Source organism: Nicotiana tabacum, chromosome 16 (assembly GCF_000715075.1).
Source record: "Nicotiana tabacum cultivar K326 chromosome 16, ASM71507v2, whole genome shotgun sequence".
Taxonomy (NCBI): Eukaryota; Viridiplantae; Streptophyta; class Magnoliopsida; order Solanales; family Solanaceae; genus Nicotiana; species Nicotiana tabacum.
In genome coordinates, this window is record NC_134095.1 from 58,285,819 (window position 1) to 58,311,252 (window position 25,434).

Below are 25,434 nucleotides of genomic sequence, written 5' to 3' on the forward strand. Positions count from 1 at the left end.
GTAAAAAGGAGGTGTGACAACTCTGGCGTCTCTGTTGGGGATCAAACCCAGAATCTCTGGTTCAGGGTTCAAAAATTCGAGCTTATTAATATGATTTTTACTTGGATTTATTTATTGTTCATATTAATGTATTTTTTGAACCTCTGTTCTAATTGCTATCTGTTTACCTCTTTAATATTGTTTGAATTTTATATAACTGTCTTCTTACGCCACCTCTATGAGTCTTCTGAAAATTGGTGCACACGTTCGCGTGACCCCCTTTTTCTGTAGAAGTTATACCAAAAAGAACGAGGTTGGGGCAGCAACAAGGCTGGGTAGACTTTAGTGCTCCCGGTACGTTGCCCCTTCCTCGGCCCCAGTTGTCCGCTCGGGTAACCCAAGTCTAGAACACAACCCCAGGATTTAAACCTAGAAAAACACAGTCTCATGCTGGATCCCTAGTAGGAACGTTTGTTTGCATCATGTGCATTTGAATTATGGGACTCAACACAGGGGTTGGGTTCATCTAGGGCAGGTGTACCCAAAATAACAAACCAACCTGATGCATCCTATGTGCTATGTGAATATTTATTTGTTTCTGCATGCTGACGGCTAAGGAAAATAAAGCAAAAGAAAAACCAGGAGTGATGTAGGGAGGGAAATAAAACCTGGTTCTGAAAAATCCCTGATATTTGGAAATGTCCCGAAACTCTGCCAAAAATTTTTCAAAAGAGGAAAAGAAAGAGAGTCATTTCAAAAGAGTCAATACTGTGTCCTTTTCAAATATGTCAAAATTGACCGAACTATGTAGGTCTGATGCTCACTGAATGTGGAATACCTATGCAACCTACATAAGGTTCGGCCTTATTTTTTTTTTTTAAAAAAAAAGAGAGAGTAGTTGGTCAAATAAATGTAGTTTGGAGTTTTGGGTCAAAAAATAAGCCGATCTAGTTTCGGTAATGTCTTAACTCATTCTTGCCGAGATAGCCTTAGAGTATCTTCAGTTGTCGAAGGGCTATTTTTGTAAAAGAACGGACAAGTCTGTCAATGAAGTGTCATTTTTTCTTAAAGTATTCCTCCCCGGTCTCAAAATTTATTTGGAATTGGGAAGGGGCCACGTTTGCAAAACGATCATTTTTGCTAAAAATTAGCATATAGGGGAAGGAATCAAGGTCCGTTGATTTTTCTTGTAGAAATTGAAAAAAAACTTGTTTTTACAAAAAGGGTCCACCGGAGTCAAACCTAAACTTAACCCTCCGCGGGTACAAATGAATACTATCCAGGACCCATCACAAATGAACACCGCCCCGAACCCGTCAGAGGTGGTCATAAAATAGGCTCAGTTGTAGTTGTGTATGTGGTGGAATGATCTAGATGAAGATGGTCAGAAGTGGGTGAAACAATAGTTGGGTGCCCTTATAAACATTTTGGAAATCAAACCACGGGAAGATCTAATCAAGGATTTGGTAACTTTTTGGGACCCTCCAACAATGTGTTTCATTTCTTGAACTTCGAGATAACCCTTACATTGGAGGAAGTGGCCGGGTATATTGAGTTTGGCCAGGATTTACGGAAACAACAACTTATATTTCCAAGGACACCTTCGGTGCACAAGTTCTTTGACCTCCTGAATATCAATAAACAGATGAAGAAGGCCCATGTAAGCAAAGGGGGTTGTTCTTTCCACTTCTTGTACATCAGGTTTGGGCACTCAGCTGGGTTCGAAATGCATGAAAAGAGCTTAAGCAACAAACAATATAAGGGCATTTGGCAAATCAATCATCGGTTCACTTTTATTGTGGCGTGTTTGGGGATCATGGTCTTTCCAAATGCGGAAGGGACAGTGGATACTCGTATGGTCAGAATTGCATAAATCCTCACAACCAAGGAAGATCATACACTTGTCCCGTAAGTTCTAACAGACATTTATCGAGCATTGACATTATGCAAAGCGGGGGCTCAGTTCATTGAAGGTTGCAGTATTCTTCTACAAATGTGGTTGATAGAGCATCTCCGCCATCATCCCAAATTCACGAGTTATGGTTCGAGCCTAATTAACTTAATTGAGAGTTATGAGGAAAGGGTGAAAGACTACAACGTGCCAGAAGGGTTTGAAGCCTGAGTCTCCCACTGGAAAGCTCTCAAAGCAAGTCAGGTCGAGTGGACTAAAGGATGGCTCTCGATGACAGAAGCCATATATATGATGGCTACCAAGGGTTACCTTAGGTTTATGGGTGGGAGGAGTGTCCAGCCATATGCACCGCAGAGGGTCTTAAGGCAATTGGGAAGACATTAGGTGGTGCCCGAAGATGAAGATCTAACCACACAGGTCATTGAGCTACATCCAGAAGCTGCATTGCCCGAGACTTTAGTCCAGCAGGATTAGAATGGTTGCCAGTATCTGAAAAATGGCACCTAGGTACCAGATGTTGCAAAGGGGGAAGTAGATCCAAATTATACTGCATGGTTCGAGAAAAGGTCTTGTGTAAATAGTGAGCCAGAGCCTAAGCCCGGGCCCGAGCCCGAGAGGCCTGCCAAGAGACCTCATGTTCAAGCTTTTGATGATAAAATCCAAGAAAGATTGGCTTGGGGAGAAAAGGAGAAAAAAATATCAAGCCGCAATTCACACTTTGGAAGAGAAGATGAGAAACATGGAGTTCAATAATGATCTTCAAGCACAAGAACTTGAAGCTGATAGAAGAAGGTTGGCCCAAGAGAATGAAGCTCTCGGAGCCCAAGTTCGAAAAATGATAATAGCAGCTGAGAACTCGGGCAGGAGCAGAAAAGACGAAAAGCTCATCTACATCCTTACGCAAAACGTACGTGATTTTGAGGATGATTTTCAAAAGACTGAAACAGAGCTAGCAAATGCTCGAGCTAAATTAGCTATGAATGTAGAGGTACGGGCCAGCTTCATTTGGAAACTAAAGGAGAAGTATGACAAAGGAATGTTGAATATAAACAAAAAGGTCAATATCCTTGAGAATGAAATGGCCAAGCAGGCAAGAGACTTCAAAGAAGAAAGGGAGCACTGTTATGTTCTGATGGCACAACTAGAGAAAGACCTGCAACAACTTCTAGAGCAAAATCACACAGCCGAACAAGTTTTGGATGTTAGATCTCAACAAATCGGATGGCTGCTACATGAGAAGGGTATTATCAGGGAAAGGGTTAGGAGAATTGAAGACTACATTGTGATGAGGCGCAACGAGTGTGAAGACATGACCAGATCCATGTTCTACGCTTAAATTGTGATTTTTTTCCAACAGGTCATGGATGACTTATTTCGCCTCCAAGAAGACATGGCGCAAAGGCCCGTAGCAATGCCAACTGGAGCAGCAATTGAAGCACTTATGTATTCTTGACTTTGTTGTTCAAGTCTATTTTTTTATTATTTTTGAGTCTGTATTGTCAGTTTGTTAGTTCATTTTGAGTCCCTATTTTCAGTTTTCTTTTTAAATTGTTGGTCCACTCATCGAGTCTATTAGTCTTTACGTTTAAATCTATCGGGAAAGTTGTTGTAATCAAGATGTTTATTTTATGAAATTTGAAAACCACAAAAAAATGTTTATTATTATTATTATTATTATTATTTATTTTGCACATGTTCCTAGAACTACGCTTGGTCTGATTCATGCGGCGTCATGATACGTAGGCAATCCCCATAGAATTCGATCATAACCATGAAATGAAAAGAATAAAAAAAGAGGAAAACAAGAAAAAATGTGAAAAAACAAGAGAGTAAAAATGAGAGAATAAGAGAATAAAAATGAGAATCAAGCAAAGAAAAGAAGGAATGAAAAAGAGAGAGAAAGAAATTGCAAAATGGAATTTAGTGAAAGACGGGATGACACAAGCAGCCGTTCAAATGCATAATAGAAACGGTTAACTAGTTAGGTGCATTGCATCCCCAACGTGCGGTTGCCTATCTATTAAGCTCTAATCACTAACAAGTTTGTTTGTTGTCATCAAGTCTAAACAGGTAGTTAGTTTGTTTGGCATTCTAGCAACTCACCCGTACAATACCAGGTCCAAACACAACATGATCATGGCTGGCCAAGAACTGGATGCAAGTGTTATTAATCCGTCAAGGGAGGGGGGAGAGTCTGATATTAATCTGAAAGAGGAGTTACATAAGTTGAAACACCAGATGCCAGAGATGTACAAGGCATGGGTGGTGGGGCATCCACCACCATCATACCCCGCTAACCCTGCTTTCGTCTCGCCGTTGGCTCAATCCAAAGAACCTCCAACTTTTGATTCATCTCCAGGATTTCCCATTTACCACCACTACCAAGGCACCACTTCCCAAACCCTACAAGCACCACTACCCAAACCAATCCCATACCCCCTCCACCAGCCACCCCTATTTTCGTGGCACCACCACCCACTACACTCCATCGATCCTCCAGTGAGCCCTAATTCCAGACACAAGATAACCAATACTATCCCCCGAAGCCTACTTTCAAGGCCCCAGAACATTACTCCTACACTTCTCATTTCGACCTCCCAGTTACGACTGAGAAACCACCTAAAAGCAAAACAGGAGGAGATGTCCAAGAAGGTTAGAAGCCTAGAACAGTCATTCAAAAACATGCAGGGATTGGGAGGCCAGGTGAGCGTATCCTACAAGGATTTGTGTCTATTTCCCGATATTCAGTTGTCGGTAGGATTCAAGATGGCTAAATTTGATCTATATGACGGGCACGGAGACCCGGTGGCCTATTTGAGGGGATTCTGCAGTAAAATGAGAGGAGCCAGTGGGAAAGATAAGCTATTGATGGCATACTTTAGCCAGAGTCTGAGTGGCGTGGCATTGGAGTGGTACACTCGTCAGGATCACAGCAGATGGTATACATGGGATGATTTGGCCCAAGCATTCGCTCGTCATTTCCAATACAACATCGAGATTGTTCCAGATCATTTGTCTTTGACTAAGATTGAGAAGAAGCCTAGTGAAAGTTTCAGGGAATACAGTTTTCGCCGGGAGAGAACAAGCAGCAAGAGTTAACCCCCCCTATGGAGGAGAGCGAAATGGTGGAGTACTTTCTGCAGGCTCTAGAGCCTACTTACTTTGGCCATCTGATATTGGCTATAGGTAAGTCTTTCAACGAGCCAGTGAAGATGGGTGGCATGGTGGAAGAAGGGCTTAAATCAAGCAAAATTATGAGCTACTCAGCCATCAAAGCAACTACCCAAGCCATTCAGAATGGTGCTACAAGAGTGATCAGAAAGAAAAAGAAAGAAGATGTGGCAACAGTTGAGTCAGGATCATGGTTTGGACCTAGGGGCCTGTCACACCATTATACCCAGCCTCGACCCCATCACCAAAACCTACACCCAAACCCCATATAATCCACCTAGCACTACTTCCCATCACCAGACCCTCATATTTCTATCCACCATGCCCATACATATACTTAACCTTCTGCCTACTCACAATAGCGTGCCTCATCCCCACAAAGCACCTACCTAGCTCCACAAAATGCTTACCCACCCCCACGAGCCTACCGAAACCCTGTCGGACCAGGTTTCTGACCCAATCCAATGTTCAAAAATGAGAGGTTGTAGCAAAAAAAAACTTTCACTCCGTTGGGGGAGTCTTATACCAGTTTATTCCATAGAGTGAGGTAGTTAGGTATACTGAGGCCAATTGAGTCAAAATTGCCAAACCCTCCTCCAAAGAATCTTTATTACTCCGTAAGTTATGAATATTGTTCTAGTACCCCGGGGCATGATACTAAGAAGTGCTGGCATTTGAAAAATACCATCTAGGAGCTTATCGACACAAACCGGATTGAAGTCCAAAACCTAGAGGCACCCAACATTAACCAGAACACATTGCCAACCCATGAGAAAACGAACATGGTCGAGATAGTAAACAAAGGGGAGAGACCAAGAAGCCTTCACATACTGTCATGATTATTCGGTCCAGTGAGGTCAAGCCAGTTATAAAACCAATGGTTGAAGTATCAGTGAATAATTTGAGCAGGACAAACGGTGAACCATCTTTGGTAGTTAAGAAAAGATCCCCAAGTGATGTTGCAATAAATCAAGAAAAGTCAAAAGTAGTCGTGCCAGGATTGGCAAATAAGCCAATCAAAATTGTAGAGGGTGCCCATACAGATCTTGTCATCATCAAGTCTGTAACCCCATTGCCGGTACTCATCACCAAGGCTATCCCATGGAACTATGAATGGGTGATAATGACCTACAAAGGAAAGTAAGTGAATGAAAAAGTCAATGAGGCCCAGGGATTAACTCATTCGGGGAGATGCTTTACCCCGGAAGAGTTAACGAAAGCTAAAACATCCAGAGGTAATCCAGTTCTAGTAAAGAAAGCAGTCACTAAAGAAGAGGCGGAGGAGTTTCTGAGAAAAATGAAGGTACACGATTATTCCATCGTGGAGCAGTTGAGAAAGATGCCCGCTCAGATTTCCTTGCGATCATTGTTGATCCACTCAGATGAGCATCGTCGGGCCTTGATGAAAATTCTGAACGAAGCTCATGTCCCCAACAAAATTTCAGTTAACCATCTGGAGAAGATCGCCAACAAAATATTTGAGTTGAACAGGGTCACCTTCTCTAATGATGAGTTGCCTATAGAAGGTACTGAACACAACAAAGCTCTCTATCTTACAGTAAAATGTGAATATTCAGTGGTCACAGGGTGTTAGTTGACAATGGTTCCAGTGCAAACATCCGCCCTCTCTCTACTCCGAACAAGTTGAATGTTGATGGTGAAAGGATTCATAAAAATAGCACATGCGTCCAAGGATTTGACGGTGGAGGAAAAGACTCAGTTGGTGATATAATGCTCGAATTGACAATAGGACCGGTAGAATTCACCATGCAGTTCCAGGTGCTGGACATAGCTATCTCTTATAATTTACTGTTAGGTCGACCTTGGATACATGCCGCCAAAGAAGTCCCGTCCACTCTGCACCAGATTGTCAAGTTCGAGTGGGATAGACAAGAGATCGTCGTGCATGGTGAAGAGAATTTGTATGCTCACATTGATGCCTCCATCCTATTTATTGAGGCTGCAGATGACAAAGGGCCCTGGGTCTCTCAAGTTTTTGAAACAGTGCCTGTCGAGAAGGTTCCAGAAGGGAAAGGGGTTCCAACTCCAAAGATAGCCTCTGCATCCGTCATGGTGGACTCTAAAATGCTAAAAATGGCTTTGTACCAGGTAAAGGTCTAGGTGCATCCTTGCAGGGTATCATACAGCCAGTGTCCCTCCCTGAAAACTTGGGTACATTCGGTCTTGGATTCAAACCCATAGCGGCAGATGTGAAAAGGGCTAGAAAGTTGAAACAGAAGGTGTGGGCACTCCTAAGACTATCTCGCGTCTCTACAGGTCTTCTATCAAGCTTGGTTCCCGGAAACGCCAAGTGACGACAGTTCCAAGTTCTATGGTGGACATTGATGAAGAGTTAATTGAAAGGTTCCAGAGGTTGTTTGATAATGTGAACATGGTAGAAGTTGGAGAATGTTCTAGCTAAGCGAACATGCAGTTCGTCGGGCTGAATGTAAAGCTTAACAATTGGAAGGCTACTCCTCTCCTAGTCAGAAGGAGTCTTGGTAGATTGTTTTGTTCTCCCTTCTTTTTGGGTCTTTCCAGGGTTGTGACCCAGATTTTTTATTTTTCGCTTGTTGTTGTGCAAACCCTGTTATCCTTTATTTTTCAATGAAATGCAATTTCCCTTTTACATCATTCCTGATAGTTCTTATTTTGTTTTTCTTTTCTTCTTTGTACAGTTCTTTTTATGCTGGTTTCAATGACATGACATGCATGAGGAATCTTTGTCCAAGTCTTAAAAGTCAATCTAATTCTGAAAGAATAATCCAGGAAATAGAATGTGATGATGAATTAGAATATTATAAGGATGAGGCCTTTGAAGAGATTAGTAAGGAACTGAATCATTTTGAAGAAAAACCCAAGCCTAATCTGAATAAAATAGAAGCAATCAATCTAGGGGATCTAGATAATTTCAAAGAAACTAAGATAAGTGTCTATTTTGAACTGCAAATCAGGGAAGAAATAATTAAAGCATTGTTTGAGTATAAGGATATTTTTGCATGGTCGTATGATGACATGCCAGGCTTGAGTACCGATCTGGTGGTCCACAAATTGCCAATTGATCTAGCATTCCCTCCCATCAAGCAGAAGTTGAGAAAGTTCAAAACTGACATGAGTGTGATGATTAAAGAAGAAGTCATAAAGCAACTTGATCCAAAATTCATTCGAGTCACGCAGTATCCCACGTGGTTAGCCAATGTTGTGCATGTGCCAAAGAATGATGCTAAGACCAGAATGTGTGTTGATTACTGTGACCTCAAAAAGCAAGTCCAAAGGACAATTTCCCACTGCCAAATATCCACATTTTGATTGACAACTTACCAAGCACGAGATTGGTCTTTTGTGGATTGTTATGCGGGGTATCATCAGATTTTAATGGATGAGGAAGATGCGGAAAAGACGGCATTCATCATGTCATGGGGAACATATTGCTACCGGGTCATGCCATTAAGTTTGAAACATGCTGGGGCAACTTACATGAGGGAAATGAATACCATATTCCATGACATGATACACAAGGAGATTGAGGTTTACGTGGATGATGTGATCATAAAATACAGGAAGCAGTCTGACCACGTCAGAGATTTGAGGAAGTTTTTTCAGAGGCTCCGCAGGTACAATCTCAAGCTCAACCCTACAAAGTGTGCATTTGGTATTCTGTCTGGGAAACTTTTGTGATTCATAGTCAGTCAGTGAGGCATTGAGTTAGATCCATCAAATATCAAGGCTATCCAGGAATTACCACCACCAAAGAACAAGACCGAGGTGATGAGTCTGCTAGGGAGGCTGAACTACATCAGTAGGTTTATTGCTCAGCTCACAACAACCTGTGAGCCCATCTTTAAGTTGCTAAAGAAAGATGTTGAGTTCAAATGGACTGATGATTGTAGGGAAGCATTCAATAAGATCAAGGAGTATTTGTCGACCCCCTTGTGCTGGTCCCGCCGGAACTAGGGAGACCTTTGATTCTTTATTGGACAGTCCTGGATAACTCATTTGGTTGTGTGTTGGGTCAGCATGACATCACTGGTAGGAAAGAGTAATCCATCTATTATCTCAGCAGCAAGTTCACTTCTTGCGAGGTTAAGTATACTCCCCCCTGGCACACGTTATGCTAATGTACGCCGACTGAGAAGCAGCCATGGTGAGAAAGCGAGGTCGACCTAAGCGAGTACCACTAGTGACGGTCGGCGAAGTCATAAGTGCAACAGTAATTGCAGATACTTTAGCTAAAGGTTCTACCCAGCAGATAACAACACCAATTGGGCACCAATTTCAACCTAATCCACAACAATTAGGTTCATCTAGCAATAATAAGGGACCGGTGAAGAGGATAGATCTCAACGCAGTTCAGATGAATGTAGCCACATCTTCATGTGAAGGCACACCAACAAGCTCAAGCATGGAGATTAAGAAGAACAAAGTGGATGCAGCGCCAAGTGAGCTGAAGGTCCATGGAATAGTAACAGCTGAGCAAAATGAGGAGCTAAAATCACATGCAGTAGTACCGAAGAAGGGGAAAACATGGGCAAATTTGTTTGCGGGGAACAGATCTTCAGAAAATGGTATGATATTATCATATATTCCTTCGGAAATTGTTGATGGTAACATTGTGGTTAAAGTAGATAAAAAAGAAATTGAAGAACAGAACAAAAAATGGGAATGTGCCTTAATTATCTATGTGATTGGGGATATGCCTAGATATAAATTCATGGAGAAATATATAGCTCAAGCTTGGAGTAAAGTTAGTATACCAGATTTGTTTCTTCATGATGAAGGTTATTACATAGCAAAATTTGATACCATAGGAGACTTGAAAGATATTCTATATGGTGGACCTTATACCATTAATGGTAGACCTATGGTCCTGAAGCAGTGGACACCTGAATTTGACATTAAGGCTGAATTTTTGATGGAGATCCCTTTGTGGGTCACTATCCCTAATCTGACTATGAGCTATTGGGGAAACAAGACTTTAAGTAAGCTGGAAAGTGCTATTGGGAAGCCTCTCTTTGCAGATGAATGCACAGCAAAACAGATTAGAATTTCCTATGCCAGGATTCTAGTGGAAGCCAATGTGACAAAAAAGCTTCCAATAGAGGTGACTTTACAAGAAACATCAGGGAAACAGATCCAGTTGCAGGTGGAGTATGGATGGAAACCAAAGTATTGTATAAATTGCATGAAGATAGGGCATGACTGTACTGTGGAGAAGAAAGTCAGAAAAGAAGAACAATACAGAGGAAATCAGAAACAGGGGAAAGTTATCACAAAATGGCAAGTCAAATGCCAAGGACAACAACAACAAACTGATCTAAAGGGAGAACCAAGTAAGGCAATAAGGCAGGAAAATGACAATGAAGATGTTGGGAATAATGGCAAGCTTCAGATAGTAAAGGATAAAGGGAAATCCAAAGAGTTGCAAGATGTAGACCAAAGAGAGGAGTGGCCAACTTTGCCTAGTAACAATAGAATTACATTGGGAAGGACAACAATAACTACAACAAATGCATTTCAAAATCTGCAGCAGGAAGAGGAAATGGAGGACATTAGGCCACCTAATCTGGGAGGTGGAATCATTATTCATCAATGACTTGGTTAATCTGGAATATTAGCGGATTGAATAAGAGATACAAACAAAAAGAAATAAAGCAGTACATTAAAGACAAACACATCAAGCTGGCTGGGATAGTAGAAACAAAGGTGAAAGAAGACAAAGCAGGAAAGGTGATTAATATAATAGTTCCAGGATGGCAGAAACTAACAAATTATTAGTATGCTGGGAATGGAAGGGTATGGATCCTATGGGATGAACAAGCTTACACAGTTCAACCAGTAGATAAACAAGACCAATTTATTCATTTCTTAGTATCTGGGAATCAGAATGGGATGCAGTGTTGCCTCACAGTGGTGTATGGCAACAATGATACAGATCATAGAAGGCAGCTATGGGGTTATTTGAAAAGATTAGAACAGAACATAACAGGACCTTGAATAATAGGGGGAGATTTCAATACAATCCTTAATATTCAAGATAGAATTTCTAAAGTGCCTGTGAAAAGTGCTGATGTAAAGGAATTTGCTGAGCTGTGTAATGACATTGGTATTACTGAATTACCATGGAGAGGAGATTATTATACATGGACCAACAAACAACAAGGTGATGATAGGGTGTGGAGTCGTATAGATAGGGTGTTTGGGAATGATATGTGGATGATGAACTTTAGCCACCTAAGCACTGAGTATGGGGAGCCTCATATTTCAGATCATAGTACCATGGTTATCAACATAAAGCAGCCTAGGAAAACAACCAAATTCCCTTTCAGGTTCTTTAATGTATGGGCAAGCAATCCTGATTTTGAAAGGATAGTAAAGGAAGAGTGGAATAGTAGCAATGCATCAGGGAAAATAGGAAGCATTTGGACAAAGCTCAAAAAGATGAAAAGGCAGTTTAGAAAGCTTAATGAGGCAGAATTTAAAGGAGTAGCAGAGAAGATAGATCAAGCAAGCAGACCATTCAACACATACAGAGCCAGTTACAAAGCAACTACAATGACCTGCTGCAAGAACAAGAAAAAGAATGGTTGCACAAGCTGGAAACTTGGTCAATGATGGAAGAAAGGATATTGCAGCAAAAGGCAAGGGCAAACTTGATCAAAGTGGGTTATTCTAAAAATAAATTCTTTTTTGCAGTGATAAAGGAGAGGCAACAAAGGAAACTAATAGTGGAACTACAGACACTATCAGGAAGTATCATAACAAATTATGCAGCCATAAAAGAGAAGATACTGTCATTCTATAAAAGCTTAATGGGAACAAGTGCTCATGTACTTCCAGCTGTGGACAAGAGGGTAATGAAGGGAGGGCCAACATTAATAAAGTAACAACAGCAAGATCTGATTGCAGAAGTTACTAGCCAAGACATTGATGAAGCTTTAAAGGGGATAGGAAGTGACAAAGCACCAGGCATAGATGGATATAATGCAAAAAATTTTAAAAAATCATGGCCAGTGATCAAAGAAGAAGTGTATGCTGCAGTGAAAGATTTTTTCAATACAGGGGTGATGTTTCCAGCAATCAATTGTACAACAATCACATTATTGCCAAAAGTGTCCAATCTAGTGACAATCAAGGATTTCAGACCTATTGCTTGTTGCACTATGTTGTACAAGATTATCTCTAAAGTGCTAGCTGGAAGAATGTAGAAAATCATGCCACACATCATATCTGAAGCCCAAGTAGGATTTATCCCAGGGAGAAAAATAGCAGACAATATCATCCTTGCTCATGAGCTAGTCAAGGCTTATAGCAGGAAACATATATCCCCTAGATGTATGATGAAAGTTGACATGATGAAAGCATATGATTCAGTGGAATGGGTATATCTGGAACAAGTGCTCGAGTATTTGTGTTTTCCCACAAAGTTCTGTAATTGGGTGAAAGCTTGTATATCAACAGTCAGTTACTCAATTATGATAAATGGGGAGCTGACAAAACCTTTTGATGCTGCTAAGGGACTCAGACAAGGTGACCCTATATCACCATTTCTGTTTGCTATAGTGATGGAATATCTAAGCAGGCTGCTCAAAGGACTGAAAAATGCTCAGGAGTTCATATTTCATCCAAGATGTGGGAAATTAGACATAACTCATCTCAGCTTTGCAGATGACTTGCTGCTATTTGCCAGGGGAAATAGCAAGTCTGTCTCCACAATGCATGATTGTTTCATGAAATTTTCTGCTACATCTGGACTGATAGCTAATCGCAATAAGAGTGCAATCTACTTTGGAGGAGTTGATCAAGCAACAAGGCAGGAAATACTACAGAACACCGGATATACTCTTGGAGAATTGCCTTTCAAATACTTGGGCATACCATTGGACACAAAGAAGCTGTCAGCTATGCAATGGCAACCATTGATTGATAGAATAGTAGCAAGGATTTCTTCATGGACAGCCAGGAAACTATCTTATGCCGGAAGGGTTCAGTTAGTCCAAACAGTGATATTTGGTATCCAATCCTATTGGGCCCAAATTTTCATACTACCAGCTAAAGTGATAAAATTGATAGAGGCTTATTGCAGAAGCTATATAAGGTCAGGATCCAATACAATCACAAAGAGAGCATTGATAGCCTGGGACAGAATGTGCTTGCCTAAATCTGTTGGAGGGTACAATCTATTGAATATCAGAATTTGGAATAAAGCAGCTATAACAAGTGTATACTGGGACTTAGCACAGAAGAAAGACAAGATGTGGATAAAGTGGATTCATACTTATTACATAAAGGGGCAAAGTATAGTGGAGATGAATATACCCCAACAAGCAAGTTGGATGGTGAGAAAGAATTATGGAAGCAAGAGGAGTAATCCAGCAACTGCCCACAGCGCAATACAGAAGGACCACAACCAAGCAAATTTATTTGGGCATTTTGGGAAGCTACAACAAGGTGGCATGGAGAACCTTGATGTTTCACAATGAAGCTAGGCCCAAGGCAATATTCACTATGTGGATGCAATGCTATGGGAGGCTAATGACAACAGATAGGCTTGCTAACTGGGGAGTCCAAGCAAACACAAGTTGTTGCTTGTGTAATGAAATAGTTGAATCACATGCACATTTGTTTGGTGAATGCAAATTCACTAACATAGTATAGGGAAGGCTTATGCAATGGATTCAAATCAATGTGAGTCCATCACTGTCATACACACAGAAGATGGCATGGATAATAAAGCAAGCCAAAGGGAGATCATGCAAAGCAAAAGTTGTGAAAATGGTATACTCCGAGCATATACATGGGATATGGATGGAGAGAAACAACAGAATTTTTGGAGAGACAATGAAGACTGCAGAACAAGTGGCAAGGGAAATAGCATGTGTTTGCAACATAAGAGCTAAAGGAGGAATGAGGGAGAAGATGCAGATGCTTATGTATTGAAAACAATGTACTAACTAGCCAGACATTTGATTAATGTCTTATGTACTGCTTATAAGGTAGGATAGAATAGAAACTTGTATAGACTAAGTCAGCCGAGAATGGTTCTACTACTTTGTAATGTTCTCTTTGGTGATTAATGGAAAACGTAATTACCAAAAAAAAAGTATACTCTCCTTGAAAGGACATGTTGCGCCCTGACTTGGGTAGCACAGAAGCTGAAGCATTATTTGTCATCCTACACTACTTACCTTATTTCTCACCTGGATCCTCTAAAGTATATCTTTCAGAAGCCCATGCCCACAAGAAGGCTCGCAAAATGGCAGATATTGCCCACAAAGTTTGATATCGTATATGTGACTCGGACGACTATGAAAGCCCAAGCTTTGGCCGATAACTTGGCCGAGAACCTAGTAGATGAGGAATATGAACCTTTGAAGACTTCTTTCCTGATGAAAAGGTAATGCATATTGATGAGGTCGAGAAGGATGAAATGCCCGATTGGAAACTTTTCTTTGATGGGGTCGCTAACATGAAAGGCATTGGAATAGGAGTTGTACTTATTTCTAAAACAGGGCACCACTACCTTGTCACAACTCAGCTTCATTTTTATTGCCCCAACAACATGGCTGAGTATGAAGCGTGTATTTTGGGTTTAAGGTTAGTCGTGGACATAGGAGTCCATGAAGTGTTGGTGTTGGGGGATTCAGATTTGTTGGTGCACCATATCCAGGGAGAATGGGAGATCCGAGATTTGAAACTCATACCATATCGACAATGTCCGCAAGATCTTTGTCAGCGGTTTAATCAGTGAAGTTTAGGCATATCCCTAGGATCCACAATGAGGTTGCTGACACTTTGGCTACTCTGGCGTGGATGTTACATCATCCAGATAAGGCTTATGTTGACCCTTTGCATATTCAGGTCCGTGATCAGCATGCTTATTGAAACATGGTGGAAGAAGAACTTGACGGTGAACCTTGTTCCATGATATCAGGGAGTACATCAGGTCGGGGGTATATCCGATACAAGCCACAGGGAATCAAAAGAGAACAATCCTACGTTTGGCAAGCGGATTTTTCTTCAGTGGAGGAGTTTTGTACGAAAGAACTCCAGATCTCGGATTGTTGAGGTGCATCGATGCTAGACAAGCCATGACTATCACGACCGAAGTGCATTTTGGAGTCTGCGGACCGCATATGAGTGGGTATGTTCTGGCAAAGAAAATTCTCCGAGAAGGTTATTATTGGCTCACCATGGAGTGAGATTGCATCAATTTTGTGTGCAAGTGTCATCAATGCCAAGTGCATGGAGATTTGATTCATTCTCTACCATCTGAATTGCACACAATGTCCGCACAATGGCCCTTTGTTGCTTGGGGTATGGATGTCATTGGACCAATTGAGCCAGCAACATCCAATGGGCACATGTTCATTCTGGTGGCCATTGACTATTTCACTAAGTGGGTTGAAGCTAATACTTTCAAGTCTGTGACCAAGAAAGTAGTGGCCGATTTTGTTCATTCAAATATCATTTGTTGGTTCGGGATCCCAAAGGTGATCATCCCAGATAATGGTGCTAATCTTAACAGTAATCTAACAAAAGAGGTATGTCAACAGTTTAAGATTACGTATCGCAATTCCACCCCATACCGCCCCAAGGCGAATGGAGCAGTCGAGGCAACCAACAAGAACATAAAGAAGATACTTTAGAAAATGGTGCAAGGTTCCAGGCAATGGCATGAGAAGTTGCCCTTTGCTCTGTTGGGTTATCGCACTACTGTTCGCACTTCAGTAGGTGTAACTCCTTATTTGTTGGTATATGGCACGGAAGCAATGATACCTGCAAAAGTTGAAATCTCATCCCTTCAGATTGTTGTTGAGGCCGAAATTGATGATGATGAGTGGGTCAAAACTCATCTGGAGCAATTGAGTTTGATTAATGAGAAACGATTGGCAGCAGTGTGTCATGCCCAGTTGTATCAAAAGAGAATGGCAAGAGCATACAACCAGAAGGTGCGTCCCCGGAAATTTGAAGTGGGTCAGCAAGTATTGAAACACATCCTTCCACATCAGGCTGAAGCAAAAGGCAAGTTCGACCCAAATTGGTAAGGGTCGTTCATCGTAACTAGAGTGTTGTCCTATGGTGCTTTGTATTTAACATATATATAAGGCAAATGTGTAGATATGGCTATCAATTCTGGTACAGTCAAAAGATATTATGTATGATTTCTTTGGTTTGTCTAAATTGTTGTTTCTACTTGGCATATTTTGAAGATTGGAATGACGAAGGCATTTTATTCTGCTATCTAGACACTTTATCCTTTTATACCCATTTGAGCTTTCTTTATTTCCTTTCATACCCCTATTTTGGAATCAGTAACAAAATTTAGAAACAAGAATGCAAAAATTAAGTAAAGAAAAAAGGAGAAAAAGAGAAGAGAAAAGAGAAAGAAAGAATGAAAAAAAAAGTAAAAAAAGAAGAAAGAAAGGAGAAGAGAAGAAAGAGAAGAAAAAGTGAAAAAAAAGGAGAGAAAAGAAAGAAAAAAGGAAAAGAAAGGGAAACGAGAGAAAGACCTTCCGATCAGTCTTCGAGAGATGCCAAGTCAAGCAAGTAGAGGTGTGATACATACTAGGGGCAACACTCCGTTCTGAGCAAGAAAAATGAAAAATGAAAGAGTCTTACTGGTGAAAACCTTCACGGGCACCATAAGGCGATGGAAAGCTGAGAGAAATTAAAAATGAGAGAGTCTTATTGGTAAAACACTCATGGGCACCGTAAGGCGACGGTGAGTTGAGAGATGAATAAATGAGAGAGGTTTGCTGGTGAAATCCCTTTAGGGCACCGCAATCTGAATAAGGTTGTTAAATTTACAAAGGAATCGGATTATGGGAACCCCAGGCATAAAGTGTGAAGACTAAAAGAGGATTGACTGAATGGACTAAGCTAATTAATCCAAAATGTATGTCATGATCATTGATGCCGGCAACCTCACTCAGATAAGTCCTTTTTCCTTTTGTTCTTCAAATAGTCCTTCTATTTTGATTTTTCTTCTCTATTCATAACTCTCGGGGTCATTGCATTTCATTTCTTTTTGGGTCTACTCCTCCAAGGCTTTTCCAATATTGGCTTTGCTAAGTAAAAGAAAGGATTGCAAAGCTTATACTAACTTCCAAATTGCACAAAGCAAAGTGCGGCCACAACATACCAGAAATAGCATGATGCAAAATGAAAAGTATGGTGTTAATGAAAGTTCAAGCGGTCGAGTGGTTTGTTAATTTTGGGGAAGATACAGAGGTTCAAATTGGAAGGACAAAAATATTGAACGATAGGTTGAGTGTAGAGCATTCAGGTCATTCAGGGTCCTGTAATTGAAATTCAGACATAAAGGTAAATAATTCTTGGCCAGTTCAAGGCAACCAGTCAAAGCAAAGCACGACAATGAAAGGGTCATCCTCAGCAACAATTCCGCAAACTAACCACCACATTTTCAAACTGACAATATTTTTCTTTGATTGAAAGAGGGGCGGAAAATTTCATTTGTTTTAGAGAAACCCTCCGTAAGGAAAGAACGTGCCAGATAGGCTCAACAATAAGTTCCAGTACCCTCTTGGATAACAGGATTTAGTAAGCCTTGAGGCCCTTGCAAATGACAAGGTCTGATGAGAGGTCTACTTTTGGGAAGTGTAGTTTGGCATTTAAGTTTTTACTGTTGAAATGAGGCTTGGTTTGAAATTTTTAGGATAAAGGAATTTAATTTAAAATTTATTTTGATAACAAGAATTGGTTAACAATCACAGATATTCCCAATATCAAACTGGGGCAGAAAAATTTCTTTTGTTTTGTCTGTTTTTATTGAAATCAGGTGCAAACCTAAAGAACTAGGGAAGACAACACGAGTTTCAAGAATAGAAGACAGTTAAAGCTCAAACAATTAGGCACCCGCCTAGAGAAACAAGGGAAGACAGATCAAAAAGATAACAGTTTCAATAATAGGACAATTCAGGTTCAGCAATCAGGCACCTACCTGGAGAAACAAGGGAAGACAGTTCAAAGAAAGGTAGTTTCAAGAAAAGGACAATTCAGGTTCGGTAATTAGGCACCCACCTGGAGAACAAGGGAAGATAGTCCAAGGAAAAGCAGTTCAAGTTCAGCAATCAGGCGCCCACCTGGAGAACAAAGGGAAAGCAGCAACATTCAAAGGAAGATGGTTCAAGTTCAGCAATCAGGAACCCGCCTAGAGAACAAAGGAAACGAGTCAAGTTTTGAAGAAAAGCAGCTCAAGCTTCAAGGAAAAGCAGTTCAAGTCTCAACAGTCAGGCGTCCACCTGAAGAACAAGGGGAAGCAGCTCAGGTTTCAAGGAAAAGCGGTTCAAGTTTAGCAATTAGGAGCCCGCTTGGAGAACAAGGGAGACAAAGTCAAGTTTCAAAGAAAAGCAGTGTAGGTGTTGGAATCAGGAGCCCGCCTGTAGAACAAGGGAAACAAGTCAAGTTTCATGGGAAAAGCAGTGCAAGTTTCGAGGAATACAGTTGAAGTTTTGATAGTCAGGCGCCCACCTGGAGAGCAAGGGAATACAGTTCAAGTTTTGGCAATCAAGCGCCTACCTGGAGAGCAAAGGAATACAGTTGAAGTTTTGATAATTAGGCGCCAACCTGGAGAGCAAGGGAATACAACTGAAGTTTTGGTAATCGGGCGCCCACCTGGAGAGCAAGGGAATACATTTGAAGTTTTGGTAATCAGGCACCCACCTGGAAAACAAGGGAATACAGTTGAAGTTTTTGCAATCAGGTGCCCACCTAGAGATCAAGGGAATATAGTTGAGGTTTTGGTAATCAGGCACCCACCTGGAAAGCAAGGGAATACAGTTGACGCTTTGGCAATCAGGTACCTCGACTGGAGAACAAGGGGATGCAGTTCAAATACGGGCAATCAGGTGCCCACCTAGAGAACAATGGAAAAGAAATTCAAGTTTCAAAGGAAAACAGTTCAAGTTATGGCAACAAGGGAATTCACTTCAGAATGCAATCCGAGTCAGCAACAAAGGAAGCTCGCCTGGAGAGCACAAGTCAACAGAGCAACAGAACCTGCAAGATAAAGTTTGAAGATACGTAGATAGGATTCTTGTAATTCACAGATCGTAGTTTAGTCTAGCTCCTTTTATTTTATCTCGGTGTAATAAGGAGTTCAGCAAGCAGTAGTAGCGGAAGCAACAGTGACATCATAGCTTCCTGGTAGTCCCCAGCTATCGAAACTTCCCGAACTACAGTGACATGATTCCTTTATATCCAAGGATATGTAGGAAACCTCGGAGGCAGGGTGTGGTCAAATCTTTCAAAAATGCTTCCCACGGAGTATTCATACGGGCAAAAATCGCTAGTATCCGCTCACTTTATCTTTGCACGAAAACTCTTCATGTTTCCGACCAAAGAGGGTCAGTTGTGAGCACGTCATTTTTGCCCTATAGGAATTACTCCCATAAAATACAAGAAAAACAATTATTTCCATTTTTACAATATTTATAGGATTCTGTGGGAATTTGTGCTCATTGTTTGCATTTCTGTGCATGTTTATTTTTGTTAAAATCATAAGAATGCCAAAAATATCATGCATTGTATTTAGGTTTTATTTTAATATTTTAAGGATTAATTAGTAAATTATTTGTTTTATTAAAAATAAAAATTACAAAAATAGCTCATTTTACATTTTTTACTCTTTAATTTTTAGATTATTGAGTTTTCTCTTTTAATTTAGGATGAAGTAATTTTAATAAATTTTGCAATAAATAATTAGTTTAATTTTATAAATTAGATCAATGTAGGATTTAATTTAGGATTTTAATTAATTATCAAAAAAGAAAAACATACAAAGAAAACAAAAGAAAAAGGAATTGTGAAAAAGGGTTAAATTTAAGCTTTGAATTTGGGCCAAATCTCTGCCCCAACCCATCCAAACCAGGCTCAAACCCAATCCCCACCCGGTCTAGTCCCGTATTGACCAAAATGATCCTGTGTTTTGTGGCCTTGCATCTCAACCGTTGGATTCCCACAATCTAACGGTCCGGAACTAAGGTTCGGTCAAATCTTTCAGAAAAAAAAATGCTTCACACGAAGTACTCGGATGGGCAAAAATCGCTCACTTTATCTTTGCACGAAAACCCTTCGTGTCTTCGGGCAAAGAGGGGCAGCTGTAAGCACGTGATTTTTGCCCTATGAAGGAATTACTCCCAAAAAATTCAAAATAAAATAATTTTCCTTGGTGTGCAATTTTTTGAATTTTGTGGTATTTTTTGGATAATTATTCGCATTTGTCTGCGCATGTTTATTTGTTAAATTAATAAAAAATACAAAAATATGTCGCATTTGCATTTAGGATTTAATCCTACAATTGTTAGTAATTAAGTTTGTTTTACAAAAAATGAAAATCACAAAAATAGGCATCTTTTGCATTTTTAGCATTTAATGTCCAATTGTACAATTTCATGCTTAATTATTACTTAATTGTGTGTTAATTGTTATTGGGAGTTAATTTGCACTTTCATAATTTAATTTAGTTCTATATGATAATTTAAGGATTTTTAGAATTTAGTTTTAGGAAAATAAAAGAAGAAAAGAGAGCAAAAATACAAAGAAAATCGGAATGGGGCTCTTCTTCAAATTCAAGCCATAAGCCCAAAAAATACCCAATCTTCCCAAACGACCCAGTCCATTTCGAACTGGGTCGACCCAGTCCATAACCCAAAAGACCCAAACCCCCTTTTTCTTTTATTTTTTCATAAAACAAAACAAAACAAAAAAATACCAAGAAAACCCTAAAAATGCTAAAGCTACCCGCCCCCCCCCCCTTCTTCTTCTTCTCCTCTTTCTCTCAAAACCATCCACCTCCCATGGCTGCCCCTTGCAGCTTCGTCCAAACGACCATGGCTTCCCCCTCTATAATCTTCAACCACACACAGTCTCCAAGCTCATCCATGGCAGCCCTCCGCGTCTTCTTCGTCGACACACACACAAGCTCCACCGTCCAAACGACCACCCCCTTTGCTGCATTTTCTTCTTCTTCTACTCCTCCAAACCTTGGCTTCAAATGAAACCTCCATGACTGCCCTCCTTCCAGCTTCGCCATCGCGGCTGCTTCACCTTCTCAAACGACCCCTCCACCGTCCGCCATTGACGAGAAACAGTGTTGTTGCATTTCTGCTCGTCGAGCATCTACTTCCCGTCGTTCACTCCACCATCGTCTTCTTCGTCGCACCATGAACCCCCAGCTCCAAACGACCATCGTCGCCTTGTTCCAAACGATCAGTTGCGCCATGGACGACCACTTCGCCATGGCTGCTACGTCCAGGGCGTCTGATTCTTCTTCCTCGATGTTCCTTCTTCTTCCAGCTTCGTCAGCATTCGAGGGAAGCTCGTTGCTGTTGCTGCTCCTGTAACTGCAGCGTTGATGATGAGCTGCTACTGTAACTGCTGCGTCGTCTTCAAACGACGCCAAACGACCATCTTCTTCGATCGTCGTTTCGATCCGGTTAGTGGGTTCGAGTTTCACTTTTGTCCGTATTTTGTTTTGATATACTCAAATCTAAAATCGGTAAATGTTTGTTTTGTTCGTGTTCATTGTTTTGTTAATTTTTCGGTTTGTTCATGTGAAATTGGTAGTTTAATGTTTGTTAGATTCAAATAGAAGTTAATTAATTATTTCTTCAGTTTGCTTCATGTGTTATGTATTTTTTCAGAAATTGTTAATGTTGGTTAAATCGTTTGAATCCGTCATGTTTTGTTGTTTAAAATAGATTTAATTCATGTTCATCTTTGTTTGAAGTTCGTTTTTAATCTAGTGATTTAATTTGAGTTTATGTTTTGGTTTTTGATTTGTTGATTTAGTTTGAATCATGTATTGTATTGTTAATATTGTTGTTTCCTTCCTCATCCATTTTTTGTCCAAGTTAACCAGGATTGGTTCCCAATATGGTTAATTTATTTCCATTAATTTGAAGTTGTATGATTCATCTGTGTTCATATGATTTGTTGTTGAATTTGTTTAGAATTTGGTCATATTTGCTATATTTTGGTTGAGATTGATTAGGTGAATTGGTTATAGCTGATGGGGTAGTTTGGTAAATTGCATTACATTCAGGGGTAAAATGGTAATTGCAATAAGGTCGGAGGGGTAGTTTGGTAATTGAACATTTTGAATAATTCTTTATGTTAAGCATGGGGGACAAGATGTAATGGGGTGGGATTAGTAATAATTGTTTAATATAATGGGGGACAAGACATAATGTAGTGGGGGAGAATATTGTAATTGTTTATGTTAGGCATGGGGGACAAGATGTAATGGGTTGGGTTGATATATTTATTTAATGTAGTGGGGGACAAAAGCATGTAGGCATGGGGGACAAGGTTTAAAATAAAGAAAACATTAATTAGTGGGGACAAAGCATGCCATTGGGAAATATTTCGGGTTGGGGATTCAAGACAAGAGTATTGTTATAAATAGAGTCATTTGACACATTCTTAGGGAGAGTTTTTTTAGGGACTGGAACGAAAAAAAAGGGGACTTTTACAAAACAGAACTTTTACACTTGAGGGCTTTAAGACTTGAGAGGGGAGGACTTAAACTTGAAAGATTTTTGAGGATTATTTTGAGAGAGGAACACATTCTGAAAATCTGAAGAGAATGTGATAGAGTTTAAAAAGAGAAAACAAAAACAAAGGGAGAAACGAGTTTAGTTTCGGGTTTTAATAAACGCGTGGGTTGTTGCTGTTTAGTTTGTTTACAAACTTTGGGTTTGTTCTATTGAGTTGTTCGGTTTTTCTTCAAAGTTTTCTGGGCCTTGAATCTGGTTCGAATTTGTTGCTGTTGGGTTGCTGTTGTTGCTGTGTATTTACACTACTGCTGCTTCTACTAATCTTCATCTTCTTTCCTTGCTTTCCAAACACCAGGTACACAAACTGATACACTGGTTCAATCTTGTAAGCCACTCGAAGCATGAATGCAAAAAATGAGAAAGATTTGAAGTTATAATTTAATGTAGTCTTTTCTTTCTTTTACTGTCTGTATGTATAATGTTCCTTGCGTTACCATGTAAACTATTTAAACAACTCACTTTCGAAACTTAACTATAATAACTTGAAAGTATGTAAATAAAGTAGGACTTTATCTTCATTTATTTTAGAAAACGAAAAATAGAAAATGTAGTCATTCTAAGATTATCCTTTTAAAAAATAATGAGTCGAGCCTCGCCCAATAAAAAAATGCAAATTGCGGGGCCCTCAATAGTTGGTCATAATAAATAGTTAGAATTTGGGATGGACTGTTTAGTGAATTTCACTGCCTTCCCCAAAGCCAATAACGCGTTAGACTCTTTAGGCGCGATTTAATTAATCTTACCTTCTTAAACTCGGGTGCGCATTTCATGCGACCCAAATCCAAATCCCAAAATATTGAATGAAAATGTGTTCCGGATTGCGGATACATTTCATGTGATGCAATCCAAAGACATGTTTTAAATGATGTTCACACTCCTTTAAAAATATAATAAAAGTGGTAAAGAGTTAAAACTTGCACATGAGCGCATAATTGTATAAAATCATATAAACAAGCCGAATATGACAGTTGAGCGACCGTGCTAGAACCACGGAACTCGGGAATGCCTAACACCTTCTCCCGGGTTAACAAAATTCCTTATCCGGATTTCTGGTTCGCGGACTGTAATACAGAGTCATTCTTTTCCTCGATTCGGGATTAAATTGGTGACTTGGGACACCCTAAATCTCCCAAGTGGCGACTCTGAAATAAATAAACAAATTCCGTTTCGATTGTCCTTTAATTGGAAAAACTCCTTCGCCCCTCGCGGGTGCGGAAAAAGGAGGTGTGACACCCTCTGCCGGCGACGATGCCATAACCAACTCTGATTCCCCACAAAATAACACCACACGATCTCCTCGCCCTCCTCTTGCTAAATCCCAAAATAGTTCCCCTCGAATCCCTCTCAATCTTGTCAAATCTTAGATATAAAGTCGGACCTCAAACCCTAATTCACCTAAATTACACCAAATACTCACCGCTTATTTTTCTTCCCAAATCCCGAAATTAGTCCCCTCAAATCCCTCTCAAACTTCACAAATGTCAAATCTGGGTGGACATGCATGGGCTTCCAAGGCAATTTGAGCCGAAAATGGGTGTCACTTGTCTGTTCTCAAGGAGAACAGTCATTTTACACCTCTTTTTGGATTTAAATCGGAAAAATGGGTCTAGCCGGAACAACTGGACAGTCATTGCAGTATGTACTCATTCCTCTTCCCTTCTTCTATCTTCTCATCATCCTGCCCTTCTTTAGCTTCTTTTTATCTTCGATTTCTTCTACTTTTTCTATTTCTTTTGACCGAAAAATGAAAAGGGTTAGTTAGTTTTAGTTTTAGGTTGTTAGATTTTGTTGTCCTTCCCTGGTGTTTAATCGTCGTTGTTAGTTAGTTATTTTAGGTTTAAAATCATGAGCTTTCCATTAGGTCATTAGGTTTTCAGTTTTTCAATTAAGGTTTATTTTATTTTGATTCCCTGTTTAAATGGTTGATTTAATTGCTTCAAAGGTTGAAATAAGTTCATTCATTGACTGTTTTTTGCTAATGATAGTCTCAATTAGTTTAAGTGCATTTGTTAATGAACTATTGTTTTCCGAGTTTCTTTTAAATTTCATTTTTTTAAAAATTCAGGGGTTATTTGCTTAAATTTTCGATTGAATTCATTCCTTTAAGGTTTGAGATTCAGTTTGGGCTGTTAGTACACAACCCTATGGGTTGGGTTTGGGTCTTGGGTTAATTTGACCCAGGAGTGATTTTTTGAATGTAAAAATAGGGGTGTAAAGGGCTATTTTGGGTATTTAAAGCTAAGGGAATATTTTCTGTTAGTATAGAAGCTTCTAGAGGATAAGGTTGGGCTGGTTTGTTAAGAGAAGGGAGGTTTCAGATGTTTTGAAATGGTAAAAAGGGTAAAATGACAAAGAAATGAAGGGGTAAAAGGGGAATTAGCTAACTAAGCTAGGGCTGCCTTAGGAGGTCCTATATAAGAGCCCTCTTCTTTCATTCTTGGGCAACCATTCATAACTTGAAAAACAAAATTTTTTCTGCATCCTTTTGGTCGAAAATTGTCAGGAATTGGCCTTTGGGTTTTATTGTTAGCAATAGTTTAAGAGTTTCAAAATATTTCTGAGTGTTCTGGGTTTAAAAATGGTTTAAGGAGGCTAAACATGGCTATGTTGATTTACTGAACTACTGATGTTGCTGAAATCCTCATCCTTTTGCTTTATCTTTATTTCCAGGTACCTCTTTGGATCTTATTGATATGTGAAGCTCAAATTTGAAATATGTTGGAGATGTAAACCTTAGTTTGGCTGAGTATCAACTTATGTTATTTAGAACCTATCCTTGTTTTTCCTTAAATT